The following is a 16537-nucleotide window of genomic DNA, read 5'->3' on the forward strand; positions in this document are numbered from 1 at the left end:
GCATTAGCTTTCAAAGAGGGGTTAGTGCAAAATACAGATATTCCACCACTGCACACCATTCAATGCAAAAGCCCTCTAAGATCTGCCTGTGGTTTTTCAATGTGGGCATGGCCAATTAATATTTCTATCCCATCTTAAAGTGAAAATAAGCCAGCAATGGGTGAGTCGTGAAGCTTTCCATCTGGAGAATTAAAGCTCTTATAAGCTGACTTTGTTGTAGTCCCTATTATTTATTGTCGATCTATACGGAGAATTTTGGAAAGAACGCAGTACCATCTTTTTATAGTGACTGAATTTCCTCTCTTGTGGAGGCTATGAAGCTGTTCCTAGTGCATAAGCCAGGATAGAGAGTAGGATAAATGCCAGGTATTTTGCTTTGGGCAGAGATAAGACCTTAGGCTTAAAGTTATCAAAGAATTACAGAATTCAATTACTCATACACTTAAGTAGAAGTAAGGAAGACTAGAAAGTTTAGGGCTTTTATTCTAGGTTTTTATTACAATGGAAACCTGCTCTCAGAGTAATATCTATAGAGGGGAACTTGGCTTATAAGTTTATGGGTTCCTTTTGGCCCTCATAGGATGGAGAGGTTGAAATGACTATGGCATGCCAATCACCCAAAATCCAGGTGAGGCTGCAGAGAAGACAATGCAATGCCATTAAAATCCCAGGACAGCAAAGTCAAAATCACTCTCTTGCTACTGGTCATATACCAACCAAAAAATAAAGCTTCACTGTGTAACATTCCACAAATGTCCCCACTTGGCATTAATATATGCTTGAAAAAGTAGTTCTAGCTCTTAATTAAGCTGAGGTCACCGTAATGCTGAATCCCTATGCCCTTCCTTGAATTAGCAGCTCTCATCTTCTCTATTACACATTTTTTTGGTCCAGAATTTGGCATTATGTGAGATCACCTACTAATCTGTTTCTCTTGCAGAATTATAATTAGTGAAAAGAGGTATTTAGGTTATTTAGCCAAAGAAAAAACACAAGCAACTCTGATTGTTTTTATAATACTTGTAGTGTTTTGGTATCTTCTCAAATGACTTATAAAGAACTCTTATGACATTTCTTCAGGCACAGTTTCTATTATTTCTGATTGTGTAAATCTCGAGTCTAATATTACTGCACACCTGGCTTCTCTTTCTCTTCTCATCCCTCTCATCCAACTGACGTGTGTCATAGTGAGCATCTCTCTGACTTAGAAGGTGGAGATAAATATCCTGAAGTTCAAGCCGATCTAATATATGCAAAGGTATCAAATTTAAGACTTTATATTCTTAAAAGGATATTGAAGAAACTGGAAAAGATACAGGGAAGAAAAATAAGATGATTTAATGGTTGAAAAATAGGACCTATTAGGACAGTCTGAAGGAGTTTGCATAATTTGTCCTGGAAAAGAGAAGGCTCCAGGGAGACCTAACTGTCATAAAGTATATGAATGGTTAGTCTAAAGTAGAAGAGCACCTGTTATTTTTCATTTTCTCCAAGGACAGAAGGAAGAAAAAATCAGCTACCTAATCAATCTTTAAAAATAGGATTGACACGTCTTTGACTAAAGACCGTTTTTTTCTAGAAACAACTGTCTAAACAGGTCCTTGAGGATCTTGTCTTCCCTGGAAGGCCCTGGTTGGCTATGTTACACATTTAGGGTAAACAAAACTATACTGAAAGTTAAAAACTCTCATCTGGACATGCTCAGAATACTCAGAGAATTAAAGCATGCTAGACTGTATATTTAGAATACAGGTTTTACACATGCATCTGCCACGTCATACTAGGTACTGACCACCCAAACCAATAGTATATCCAGAGTTGATGTCTATGTCAAATGTTAAATCAGCCACTACAAACTAGTTACACTGAATTTTATGTCACCCAAGATTATCCTATTTCTGTCACATGCCACAGTAGAAATCTGTCCTAGAATGAAACTCTCTTTGTACAAAAACATATAATGAATGAACTTTAATTGTTCGATTAATTAGGTAATTAATTAGTAACCCATTCGTATTCCTGAAAAACATATGTTGAGAGAACAAAATATATTAGTTAGGTTTTCCAATTTTTTGTTCATGAAGCACTACAAAACAACCACTTCTGTTCCCTTTTGCCATTTCCAAGCAAACTTTTTTTCTTTTTTAAATAAGGAAAATTAACCTGAATTAAGGCTTCCCTGGTGGCGCAGTGGTTGAGAGTCTGCCTGTCGATGCAGGGGACGCGGGTCCGTGCCCGGGTCTGGGAAGATCCCACATGCCGCGGAGCGGCTGGGCCCGTGAGCCATGGCCGCTGAGCCTGTGCATCCGGAGCCTGTGCTCCGCAGCGGGAGAGGCCACAACGGTGAGAGGCCCGCGTACCGCAGGAAAAAAAAAAAAAAAAATTAACCTGAATTACAATGAGCCCAAAGACTAATTCTGAATGTAATATAACATTATGACATGTTATCTTTTTTATTATTAAATGCCACTAATTAGTCACTTATGCCCCAAAAGTAAAGTATAATCATTGTCAAAGAAGAGCATATTGAGGACTGCTAGAGAATCCTTATGACCACGTACCAGTATTTTTGAGTGAGCAGACTGAGCCCCAATGCTTGCTGACTCTTTCTTAGTTCAGAAAATAGAAACAGATGACCCATGTGCAGAAGAGCCAGGTGGGAAATAGAGGTTTACTCTGACAGAATATAACTAGAACAATTTCTTAAATTTCCAACACATGATAAGACTATCTTATTCTAAATGACAAGATTCATTTGCCCAGTATAAACTATTTTTAAAGCATTGTACTATTTTCTTAGATTTTGAAAAAAAAAACAAGAAGATAAACATCTACCCTCAGGATTCAAGGTACAGGCAATAGATCCTAATTTGTAAACAGTTCTGTAATATTTTCTATATTTTCTTAAATCTTCATAAATGTTGAAAAAATTTAGTTTGCACAAATGCGGACTATCTTGGCTGTCAAACTCTTTCTTCATACTAAGATTGATTTTTCCGCCTTCCTGAATTACAACTTGCCAAGAGCAAGAGACATTAAAGATATAAAATGAAAGTTTAAAGCAACAGAATCTACCACAAACAGTATTCAGCTAATATCAAAATCTTTGTTCTCAGATTAGAGCAAGAAAAAAAAAAAAAGGAAGTACAATGATATATATGTAGGTATATGAAGTTTTCCCAGAAAACAGTAGTTTACCAATAAAAATGTAACAATTGCTCTTACAAATAAGTATTTTTAATATTATAAAGTGCAAGGTAATCTGATCCCTAGATAGATAATGATAGCCTCTTTATTCTCCATAATATAATTTGTAAGAATAAATATAAAGACATACTTCTAAATTTTTTCTCTAATGATGTAAAAAAAAAAAGAAAGAAAAGTTTTAATTTCTTGGTCTCAATGGTTACCTCAAGCAAGAATTTCCAGTGGTTATCAATAAATATAGCCAAGCCATTAAAAATACTCCATTCTTATTAAAGTTAGTTTAGCACCAAGAAAAGTCTATTAATTTAGTCTGAATAAAATACAATAGAAACGTTAAGGAAAGATGTGAATGGCTGGGCATACACAAAACAGGAGGAGAAGGAGGAAAGTAATTTTTTATTTGGGGAGGATTATGTGATTGATATAGGAACTTATTGTTTTAAACAATTTTATTAAGCATCTGCTTCTCCCTTCTCTATATATCTTCATGAGCTAGCAATCCAAATGCCTTCCTGAAAGATCTAACATTTCTAGATTGTTTTTCTTCCTCCAAGATTGTGCTACTTTGGCCTGTCTTTCAGCTCCAGTCCTTTCCATGGGAATTAATATTCTTTATGTTTTTTTTTGTTTTTATAATAAGAAAAATAGGTTAGCACAGCACCTACTTAAAGAAAATATTTCTATTTTGGAGTGTCATGTAAATATTTTAAATATTCGGTAACTGACCATTCATTTAACTAGTGAAGTATTTGATCATTAGATCATCCAAATGACTAACTGCATTTTTTTTTTTTTTACATTTCATCTGTCAGTATGTCAGTGAGTTCTCTGTTTTCGTTGGAATATATAGTCAGTCATTATTCATGGTTCGGAAAAAAAGTCACTTCATGAAAAATTGAAATAGAGAGGAACCACCCACAAAGTCGTCCATGCACATTAAATGAGGAGTTTTCATATCCTTTTCAACTAAACTGAAGTTGTCATAACCCCTGTTCAAATATTTAATTTCATATCCCTTACTCTCTTCCAGTTTATTAGTGATACAAATAAAGAAGGAAATAGATTAGCCAAAAGGTAAATGGAAAGAAGACAGCAAAGGGATGGGAAGTGCACAAAGAAGAGAGAGGACTTTAGAGCCATCCAACGCCTTCTAAAGATGCTTGGGTAAAACGCTGCTTTGTGTTGACACATATAATATACAAAGAGCCCCTTGAAATAAATAAGAGAGAAAAATAATTCCACAGGGAAGAAAATAGGCAAAGGGTATACAAAGAAAATTCAGAGAAGAAAACCAAATGTCTAATAAACATATGAAAATACGCTTAACCTCACAAGGGATCAGGGTGATAGAAATTAAAACACTAAGATACTAATATTGCATTGATAATAATTTGAGATTGATGATACCTCAAATCAGCAAAGATACTAAGAGTTGAGAAAATGTTGGAACAACTTTTAAGAAATTTGAAGTCAGCAGTTCTACTTTTTGTACTTTGTCCCACATTCATGCACTAAATTTCCACTGCATTTTAAGAGCATAAAGGTCAGAGAAATGTAATAGTACTTCAATGGAGTAGTGAAAATATATTGCAGCCTTTAGAAAGATCCTAACATTTTTCACTGCTGTGTAAAATAAGCAAGGAGTGTATAGTAGACTACAAATAGTTTATACATAATATAGTAATGTGTTCTATATATAATTTGTACATTTTAAGTGATATATAAGACATTTTTATTTTTAACTGATATATAATTTCAAATAGATAGATATTACATTTATATGTACATAGGAAAAGAGCCAAGTGTGGATACACAATAGAATATTAACAATGATTCAATGATTACTTTTAGGGAATAAAAGTGTGAAGGTAAAAGTAGGGGAGACGAGTTAATCTCTATAAAATATTAAATCTTTACAGATTGATAATAAAAACAGCAGAAAAGTACAAACAGGCAGTTCGCAAACAAAAGACAAATGTTCAAAAAATATAAAAATTATTCAACCTCACTAACAAATTTGCTTTTTATTTTTTAAACCCTCCTTTATTATGTTTGTATGTAGCATAGGGAAAGTTCTGTAAGAATACACGCCAAATTTTTAACAGTTATCCAGTGATCAGAAGAGTAATTAAAGAGTAGAAGTGAGAAGGTAGAAGCAGAGAACTTTGACTTTTTATTTCATGGGCCTCTTTACTGAATGAATTTTCAAAAATCTATTTGTTATAAGGTAAAAGGTTTTACCAAACTTTTAAAGAAAAGATAATTCTAATGTCATTTAAACTCTTCCAGAGGAGAGACAAGAACAGTTTTTTTCTGAAGTACAATACTGATACAAACCAAAGATTACAAACTAAGAAAAAGTAATGGGGATCTATTAAAATACAAAATCCCCAATCATATATTATATCACCCAATGGGTCTAGAGCAGCATTCTTCAATCAATCACATGAACCCTTCTGCCAGAAAATATATGATAATTATACTAAGGAGATGGAATAAATATAGAGTCTCCCATCGTCTCAGGTCAGGTTTTAATCTCAGCTGAGTTTTGGTATCAAAATTGTGAAAAGACATTGGGTTTTCAGAGACTGTGGGAAAGGGATTGTATATTTGTGTTAGCAAACAGAATTTAGCAGTAGGTTAAAATAATTGTGCGTTCTGACAAAGTGGAGTTTACAAAGATAGTTCAAAATTAGGAACTCTATATTAACATAATTTATCCTATTACTAAATTCAAGAGAAAATCATATTATTTCTATCTAAATATACACACACATATATAAAGATGACTAAAACTCTTGATAAAATAAGACTAAGTGGATATAAAATATATTGACCTCAGCCCCAAAAGACAGAATTATGCTTAATAGGTACACATTAAAGGCATTCTTGATAAAGTCAGGAACAAGACAAGGCTGTCCACTATTATTCAAAATGTCAGATTGTAGATATGAACTAGCTAGTATAATTAGAAAAGAAAGAATTCAGAGGACAAAAATTAGGAGCCAAAACTACTACCATTTGCATATTATATGAGAGTATACTTGAAAAACCCAAGACTATAGACTAAAAACTGCTATAACGAAAATTTAGAAATATAGCAGGGTACAAAATGAGAATACAGAGCTCGCTCTCTCTCTCTCTCTCTCTCTCTCTCTCTCTCTCTCTCGCTCTCTCTCTCTCTCTCTCTCTCTCTCTATATATATATATATATATGTATAGGTACGTATATTATGAAAGCAAAATTGTGGCATTGGTACATGATGCAGAGATATCAATGGAATATAAGAAACTTCACAAACAGACCTAACATACATATGAAAATCGATACATGATAGATAAAATAGCATTTCAAATCAATGGGGGAAAGTTAATTTGTAGAAGAAATGGTGTTGGGACAACTGGATAGTTGTCTGAAAAAAATAATTTTAAAGTCCTACATTATTTCATAATTCAAGAAAACTTTCAATTCAACAAAGATTTAAATATAAGCTATTTTCCCAAACAGTACAAAAAGAAAACCTAGACATTTGATTTTTAATCCTGAAGTGGCTAGATTTTAAAAGCAAACAAAACACCACTGTAAACAAATAAAAAACTAAGGGAAAAATCATCTTATATCACAAAGGGTTAATGTCTCTTATAGATAAAGATCTCTTTGAAACTAATAGGGAAAAAGATCAACAACTCAATCTTAAAAATGGACAAAGAACTTCAAAAGTTATTCCACAAGAAACGAAATTTCCTAAAACATACAAGAAATTGCTAAAAGGAAAATGCAAATTAAAATTTGATGCCAGTTTTTTCCTTATGGATTGGCCAAATATCCTATAATTTAATAACCTACTTTGTTGTTGATAGCTGTGGTAAAACAGGCAGTCTTTCACATCACTGGTGAATGTATGAATTGGTACAATCCCCATGGAAGGAAATTGGACAATATATGTCAAAATTAAAGTACATATATCTTTTATCTCAGCAATTCCACTTCTATTTACAGATCTGTGAAATGACAAATAATGTCGTTCATCTTCTATGTTGTACTTCAGATTTACTACTACTAAAGAATAATCAGAAAATTTGTAAAAAAATAACTATAAATTTAAATTTCCTTTTAACATGCTATTAGTTGATAGTCAAAAAAGAGATAATCTCTTTCTTTAAATACTCAAATATTTTTATTGATTTATAATTTTATTAGCTTCTATTTACCTTTATGTTTTTCCTCTCATATAATACATTTTAAACTAATTTCAAATGGCTCAAAACTGTGAAACTAATAGAAATCTACTCAGAATCAACAGATAATAGGCTACTTAAAAACATTAAAATAGATATTAATGTGTGGAGGATATATATAGAGAGAGAGTGAGAGAGATTAAAAAGTCACAAAACCTTACTAAGAACTATTTTTTAAAATAGTAAGGAGCCATAACTGATTTCTAAATGTGAAAAATGAAATTTGTTAGAATGCTATTTTTCTAATGATAAATGGAAATCTATCAAATTTTCCATGTCATGTAATTTTCTTTTGTAAGTTGGCAAAAGTTGGAAAATTTAAATACACGATAAAGAATGTACTTGGTGGGCTTCCCTGGTGGCGCAGTGGCTGGGAATCCACCTGCCAGTGCAGGGGATGCGGGTTCGATCCCTGGTCCGGGAAGATCCCACATGCCACGGGGCAGCTAGGCCCGTGAGCCACAACTAACTGCTGAGCCCATGTGCCACAGCTACTGAAGCCTGCGCGCGCCTAGAGCTGGAGCTCCGCAACAAGAGAAGCCACCACAATGAGAAGCACATGTACCACAACGAAGAGTAGCCCCTGCTCACTGGAACTAGAGAAGGCCCCCGCGCAGCAACGAAGACCCAATGCAGCCAAAAATAAACAAATAAATAAATTTAAAAAAAGAATGTACTTGGTAAGTTTGGGGAATTCAATCTACCAGATATATTAAAATAATATGTAAAGATATAATAGTTTTAAACAGTGTGATAGTGGAACAAAAATAAATCAATAAATAGAACAGAAAATCAGAAAGTAATTCACATTTATATCACAATTTAGCATACAATTAAAGTGACATCCAAGTATCTGATGAAAGAATGTGATATTCTAAAAATAAAGGTTAATCATTTTTTACAAAAGTGAAATTACATTCCTGTATTACCCATTATACAAAAGTAACTATCAGTTGGATTAAAGAGCTAAATCTAAAAAATGAGATCATAAAGGGATTTGTTTTTAACATAAACATTAGCTTACTCTTAGGATCAGGATGGTCTTCCTAAACATAAATGCAAATAAAGAATTTATAAAAGGAAAAATTAAAATTAGATAACATATAATTTTATCCTTAAATTTCTTAAAAAATTAACTTTGGAAAGGTAAGATGCAACAGGCACTCTCAAGCACTACTGATGAGAGTGTAAACCAATATATCTTCTCTGAAGGGCAGTAAAAGTGTGTGGACCTTTGATCCAGCAATGTGGCTTCTAGAAATTGATCAAAAATAAATAATCAGATAAGAATATAAACATGTTATATAGAGAGGTATTTATCACAGAGTTGTTTATAATAGCAAAATCTTGGAAAACCTGAAACCTAAATATTTGACAATAAGGAGGTTGTTTAAAAAACCATAGTATATCTACATGGACTAACTACTAAAAAATTGTTACAAATGATGTCATGGAAGAAAAATTAAGGACATCTCCACAAAAAAAATGCACGTTCAGAGTATATTATTAAATTAAACTAGTGGGCCAGAAAGCAGTATTTTTAAAATAATTTTGTTAAAAAGAAAATGTATGTATAGAAAAACACTGGAAGAAAATACTTCAAAACGTTAATGGCACATAACTCTGAATAGTAGTAGGCTAATGAATGATTTTTACATTTTTTTCCCTTTGCTGGCCCCTAGTTTCTAAATTTCCTACAAGTCTGCATCATCCCTGTGATTTAAAATTACTATTTAAAGGAGAAAATAGAAAAATTCTTCAAAAAGATAATGTAAAATTTTTTCTATTTTTATGATTTAATAATCAATGACACGCCACTTATTAGAAATTGCACTGATTCCTTGTTATAATTTGTACTCCATAGTTAATTAACCAACTAATAATTCTACCACTTGACTTTCAAATCCTTTAACTGTGAGATTCTTTGTAAAGAATTTGGAAAACATCATTGCCCATTTTATGTACCTATTAGGGTAATTGTTAAAGTATTCACTTAAGTCTATGCATTTACATTTTCATGAAGCTATTTTGCAAACTCAGCCTTTTAAGTAAGTTTGAAAATTAGATGCAAGTCTTTCACCTTAATTTGATATTTTCTCACTTCCTCTTAGGGAGACAATTAGTAACAAATGAAACACAGACATTAAACAAACACACTGAAGATGAAATATTTTCTGGCACTTGCACATATCCATTGGCTACAGAGCCCCTGAAATAGTTTGTGATGAAAGCATACCCTATGAAGGGCAGTTTCAATGCCTGCATTTCATTGACTTCATAACTGAAAGTCAGAATTATCATATTCGTCTAAAGTAGATGTCAAAACAGAGTAATTATAAATAGCTATTTTAATAGGCCACAATTTCCTATTGCTTCCATAAAGCTTCCTCCAAAGTATGAAAGGAAATATTTTTATTTATGTTGTCTTAAACCAACAGGATTCCCTCTCATTTCATCAGCAAATTAGATTTCAAAAAGATTATTTTACAAAGTTGACACAATGAAAATTAATGCCATATTCATTTCCCACTAATTGCATCTCTACTTAATTATCGGGGCCCCCCAGTCCTTCAGAAAATGAAGGGAAGAAGGCCAACATCTGCAAAAATGAGAACTTTTCTCTTTTTTCTCCTTAACATATAGAAAGTGCTTAGGGACTATGTTTTCCCTATGTAATCATCTAGAATGTTGGGTCTGGTCCTCCCACAAAGCACACACTCCTAGTTGAGAAGAGATATGTTAAGAAGTAGACCTCACTCCTTCGAGTGCTACGTAGTACTCTGATGTTCAGCTCACCACCCCCAAAGGGAGCCTACGGGCCCCGAAGAAGGGTAATGCACACACATGTACTGAATGTCTCATTCTTACACATTCAGATAACCTCATAGATAATCTGGTTCAAAAACAGTAGGTTGGCAGAGGGTTGAATAAATCTCCCCAAACTGCCCATGCATTTCTATTCTTAACCCCACCTTCTCTCTTATTCTTGAGCTTCTCTTCAACTATGTTTTTATAGAATAGTGCTGACTTCTAGGATTGTATACAGTAATCTCTAACAAAACACCTCTGAACTGTGGATGATGGCAAAAGGGCAATTGGGATCACTAACATATTTATAGTTGGATGCCCCTCAAATGAGAAAAGGGAAATGGGAAGTTCTTGCATGCATACTTATCTTGCTTACACTAGCTTCATTTGTACAATCCTTAGGAGTTGGATTTGATTCTAAGAATTAACTGAATGGGGGGCGGGGTCTGATGGGAAAACCAAGGCATTTGGTCTTGCCAAGTCTTATCTAAGGGAGGCTTGAGTCATTGGCCATGGGAGAGCCTCCCTGAGGGAGCAACACAACTGCTCGTGTCAGGGATATGGGGCTGCCGTTCCATAATGACCCCCAAGCTCTAGCTCACACAGTCCAGGCATCCGTGTAGCTCTCAGAGGCACCCAGAGACCAATGGGTCACTACCGATGACACACAAAGTAAGGCAATTTCCCTTCATCCAAACCTCCTTCCTGAGGCAGACACGTTAGAAAGTTGCATTTCCTCCTTTACCTTATTGTCTTTGCCATGTAGAAACTCAGGCTTTTCAGATGCAGGAAAAGCCATGTCCATCCACCACCGGCACCTCTTTTCCCCTTCACTAATTACTAATGTAAACCTTGTGCACAAGGTCAGACAAAAACAAAACAAGGTTGCCATGCAAATTGTGTTCCTTGACCTGCTTTGAATTTGAATGTCTTCTAAAGCACTGGGCAAGATGAGCCTGGCGGGCCTCGAGGAAGGGTATTGCTCTATCTTCCTCAGAAGTTTCAGAGGCCTGAAGCAAGAGCATCTAACAGACTCATCTCTTAGGCACAGATTCCCTTTCTTACAGATAAGACCAAACTTCTTGGGATTCTACATCCCACGTCACTGGTAAAGACGGGATCCAGAATTCTGGGTCCTCTTGCAAAGATCCTAACACCTCCCTGGCCAGCAGTCACAGCCTCATCCTCATCGGTGGGCTTGAGACACTTAGGACTGATTTCTCCCTGCTTAGCTCAGACCCCACCAGGAGCCCAGGACCACCAAGTCACTACTCATCCCTGGGGCTCTGATCTCCATATGGTGCTATCAGCTGAGAGGTAACAGCCCAAGTCACCACTTTCCAGTCCTGGCCTCTGATTTTTAGTTCTCCGTCACACCTACTGCCACCTGAATCGTATATATTTTACCTATTTAGTTGCTTGCCTCCCCTGCTCACAGAAGTACAAAGTTCATGCGAAGATTTTTGTCTCTTTTGTTCACTGTTGTATTCCTACTACCTACAACACATTGTAGGTGCATATATATGTTTGTGAATAAATGAATGAATGCACGCCTGTATTGTGCCTTTGGAAGAGCCAAAATTAAATAAGAAGATTGATTCTTTGCGTTCTTTTAGCTTCTCTTTTGAGAAGTCTCAGTCTTCTATTTCACAGAGAAGAGCTTTCAAATGGAGACCTTAGAAGGCATTGTGTGGTGGGAAGGAGGGTGCTTATCAGATTCTTTTCCTAATTAAGTTTGCTTTAATTTGCCACTAGGATTAGTGGTACATATATTGACAGGAAGCATATCAAGGTGATCTAGTAGAGACAGACTGGTTTCCAGGGGAAACTGAGTCAGCTTGACATCTTACTGCTTTATAACCTTGCTAGGGACACCTAAAGCTTCTGTTTCTTAAGAAATGACTGCATGTAACGTATGAGTCACTTCGGTGCGAAATTAATGTAATGCTTTAGCCAGTATTATCTACAATGATATATTTCGTCTAACAATAGGGATTGGACTATTTACGAGTTAAGGAAGCCTCGAGCATTGAGTGAATATGTGATTTGTCAGTATTTGGTAAACAGAGTCGGAAAATGGGACTTGATATCAGGGCAGAGGGAGAACTGATTGCAGGGGATAATATTTAATTTTAGAAATCAAACTGTGCAACCGAAAAAGATATCAGAAATATGGCATAAAACAGGGACAAAGGAAACTTGCTAACCAATATCTTTTCTGGCATATAGTGGTTGGGAAACTCTCTAAGGATGGCGGAGGCTCAGGTAGGAAGCCCTTGCAGTAAGTCCTCTGATGTTTAAATGTAGCTCTGAGCTGCTTCAAATCAAACTATCAGAAATGTTAACCTCTTTTGAAACATATTTATGGTTGGATGCCCCTCAATTGAGAAAAAGGAAAAGGGAAGTTCCTGCATGCACACTTATTTTGCTTGCACTAGCTCCATTTGTACAAGGTGATGGCAATGAGCAGCCATAAATGCTGCTGCTGGTCAGGGTAGTAACTAGCCAGGCCTGAGTCCTCTCCTCCTTTCACCCGTCACTTTTATGCGTTCTGCAGAAAGGTCCATAAGGCAACATACCTGCCTTCTGGAAGGCAAAGCTCAGTTAGTTTCCAACAACATTAAATAACAAAATAGGTGGCAGTGTTGTATCCAAATCTTAAAAGCCTGCTCATTCCAACTTTCTGTGTTGGGATTTAAAACAGAGGGAAGACGCAGGGCACCAGGGGCTGATGGCCTGTGTTTAAGATGTGGGATTCTCCATGTCTGTTTTATCCTACCCGCTTTGATTTGATTTGACTTGACGATTTCTTTAAGAATGGAGATAGATGACAGTACGCAGCAGCAAAGGAAGAAAACTGCAGTGTAGAGGAGGGCGCGCGAGCCTCTCAAGCCAGGTGGATGGCCAAAAACTTAACTGGATTCTGTTTTAACTCCCAGTAAATGCAATAGTCAGATTCCTAACCTCAGTGAAGTAATCAGCCACCATGCAACGTCATCTGAGATGTACCGAAAGCTGTTCAACCCATCAAAAATAGTGCCCCTTCTAGCCCGCCAACGTACATGCCCACATATACATTCATACATGCTTTCATGCTCATAATTTCTTTTATTTTAAAATTTTTCATAATTAATGACACTAAAAACTTGAGAAAAATAGCTAGTACCTCAGGTATGAATGACACCAATTAAGTTACATATATTTTTCTTGGGTTTATCAGATGACTAGATCATCAAACATAGGCCCAGTTAGTTTAAGTGTGGGGAAGAGTAAACCCGGGATAACAGGGAAACCGTAGGAAGGTACTGGACCAGAGAAAGAGAGAACGCCTGACACAGGTGCCTTTAGGATGAGAGAGGGAGCCGTGAACGCTGGGAGGTTGAAATGAACCGACATGTCTGCTGTGGTGCATGTTGAGGGATATAGTTGCCTTTTCATATATTTCCTCAGTGACTGGTCTAATAATAATAATTAACCTAACTACTAAGAGAAGCACTAGCTTTCATTTATTGCAGGGGAGGAAACTGAGACTAAAGTATATAAATTACCGTCCGATATACAGCTGGGATTTGAACCATGCTCTATCCAACTTCAAAGCCATAGTGTCTAACCAGTTGTTCTCAAAGTAGCCCTGGGCCAGCAACATCACCATTATCTAGAAACTAGTCAGAAATGCACATTTCTGAGCCCAGCCCAAATCTACAGAATCAGAAATCCTGGGAGTGGGACCCAACATTCTGTGCCTTAACAAGCCTTCTAGGTGATTCTGATGCTCAAAGTTTGAGAACCATGGACTTCTTCACAGGTGTCTGTTAGGGAGTCTGTTCTATTTCAAATAAAGGATGTGTGTGTTGGGGGAAGCTAGGGGAGTAAAAGGTGAATAACTGTTAGTCAGTGGTATCAGAGATAATGTTATACCAGGACAAGAAGTAGGACAAGGCTGGAAGGGTTAGACACAAAATGCCCTGGAGTCAAAGCAAGGGCACTTAGGTTGGAGAGCATCCAGGAATGGTAAACCCCAATAGAGGCAAATGCAGGTCCCCCAGGGCCTAGAAGTGATGTAGGTGGGACATACCAGGAAGATGATATTCAAGGGAAGCTGTCAAGAATGGTCACACGCAAAGAGATTTCTTAATAACAAAGCCGAGATCATTGAGAACGAAATTCAACTGATTTTTAAAGGCAGCAAAAGTCACTAAGGAAGGCACAGTAATGAAAGGAAAGGCAACGTGAGACACTGATCTGCTATGAAGTGACTGTTTCAAGTAAATTATTTTCTGAATTTAAGTTATGATAACAACATTTTATAAGTCATAAATATATTTAAGAATATTTTAATCCCTTTAAATAGCTGTGTCAAGGTCTAATTGACATAAAATGAACTCCACATTTTTTAAGTGTACAATTTGATGTTTTGACATATGTATACCTGTGAAACTATTATTGTAGTCGGGGAAGTGCCCATACCTATCACTCCCAAAACTTTCCTCATGTTCCTTTGTAATCCTTCCCTTTAGCTCTTCTCTGCCCCATCCCATCCCAGGCAACCTCTGTTCTGCTTTCTGTCATTATACATAAATTTGCATTTCTTAGAACTTGGTATACATGTAATTGCTCAGTATGTACTCTCTTGTCTGAATTCTTTCATTCAGCATGATTATTTTGAAATTCATCCATGTAGCGTGTATTCTAGTTCATTCCTTCTTTATTTCCGAATGGTACTCAGTTATATAGATATACCACCATATAATTTATCCATTCACTTGTTGATGGACATTGGACTGTTTCCAGTTTTTGATTATTACAAATAAAGCCGTCAAACATTCTCGCACAAGTCTTTTTATGGATATATGCTTTATTTTCTATTGTGAAAATACCTAGAAATGGAATACTAGATCATATGGTATGTGTATATTTCACTATTTTTTCTTTAATGCCAAACTATTTCAGAGTGGCTATATTATTTGAAATTTCCATCAAAAATGTGTGAGAATGCCAATTCCTGTACCTGTCATCAGTGCTTGGGATCATCGGTCCTGTTTAATTTTGGCTACTCTAATAGAAGTGTATTATTATTCTATTATGGTTTTAAATTGCATTTTTCTAATGGCTAGTGATGTTGAGCGTCTTTTCATATGCTAATTTTCCATCTGTATATCTGCTTTAGAGAAATGTCTGTTCAAATCATTGGCCAATTTTTTAAAGTTGGGTTTTTGTTTCTGTATCATTGAGTTTCCAGAGTTCTTTATATGTTCTAGAGACAAGTTCTTTATTAGACATATGATTTGCAAATATTTTCTTCCAGTCTGTGGTATCTCTTTTCATCCCCTTAACAGTGTCATTTGAAGAGCAAAAGTTTTTAATTATGACAAATTCCAATTTATTAGTGTTTTCTTTTATAAATTTTGCTTTTAGTGTTGTAACGAAGAAATCTTGGCCTAACCCAGAGTCAAAAGTATTTTTCCTGTTTTCTTCTAGAAATATTTTAGATTTGACATTTAGGATGATGATTCATTTTGCATTATACTGTGAATATGATGCAAGGAATTGAATTTTTTTTTAATATGGATATCCAGTTGTTTTAATACCATTTGTTAAAAAGACTTTTTTCTCCACTGAACTGTATGTGTACATTTGCTAAAACTCAGTTGTCTATTTATGCCTATATACATTTTCATCTATTTCTGAACTCTCCATTCCGTTCCACTAAGGTTATTTTGGCTATTCTATTTCCTTTGCATTTCTTTCTGAATTTTAGTATCAGTTTATCAGTTTCTACAAAAGAAAAAGTCTGTTTTGATTGGCATTACATTGAATATTTTACATCAATTTGAGGAGAATTGACATTTTATCAGTATTGAGTCTCCCAATTTATGAACATGATTATCTCTATTTAGTTCTTTAATTTCTCTCATCAGTGTTTTGATCAGTTTTATTCCAAAGTATTTTCTTTTTCTAATGCTACTGTAGTTAGTATACATTTTTTTAAATCTTATTATTTGCTAACATATAGAAATAAAATTGATAGTTGGATATGGATTTTGGATCCTGAAACATTGTTAAACTCAATTATTAAATCTAGGGGTTTTTTTGTTTTTGTTTTTTTTTGTAGATTCCATTGGAATTTCTACATAAACAAGCACGTTACCAGCAAAGACAGTTCCATTCCTTTCTTACCAATCTGAATGCCTTTTAGTTCTCTTTTTCTATCTTATTACACTTGCTAGAATATCTTAAATGGTATTGAACAGAAGTGCTAAAACCATATATCCTTGTGCTTTTC

At 35.2% G+C, this 16537-nt stretch overlaps 1 protein-coding gene across 1 annotated transcript in view; it reads left to right on the forward strand.

Moving 5' to 3' along the window:
• VWC2L (von Willebrand factor C domain containing 2 like) overlaps window positions 1–16537 on the forward strand; it is a gene marked incomplete at its 3' end in the record, with an annotated part of 149257 nt that overhangs the window by 23478 nt on the left and 109242 nt on the right. The window lies entirely within an intron of this gene.

Source organism: Leucopleurus acutus (genome assembly GCF_964270905.1).
Source record: "Leucopleurus acutus genome assembly, chromosome: 6".
Taxonomy (NCBI): domain Eukaryota; kingdom Metazoa; phylum Chordata; class Mammalia; order Artiodactyla; family Delphinidae; genus Leucopleurus; species Leucopleurus acutus.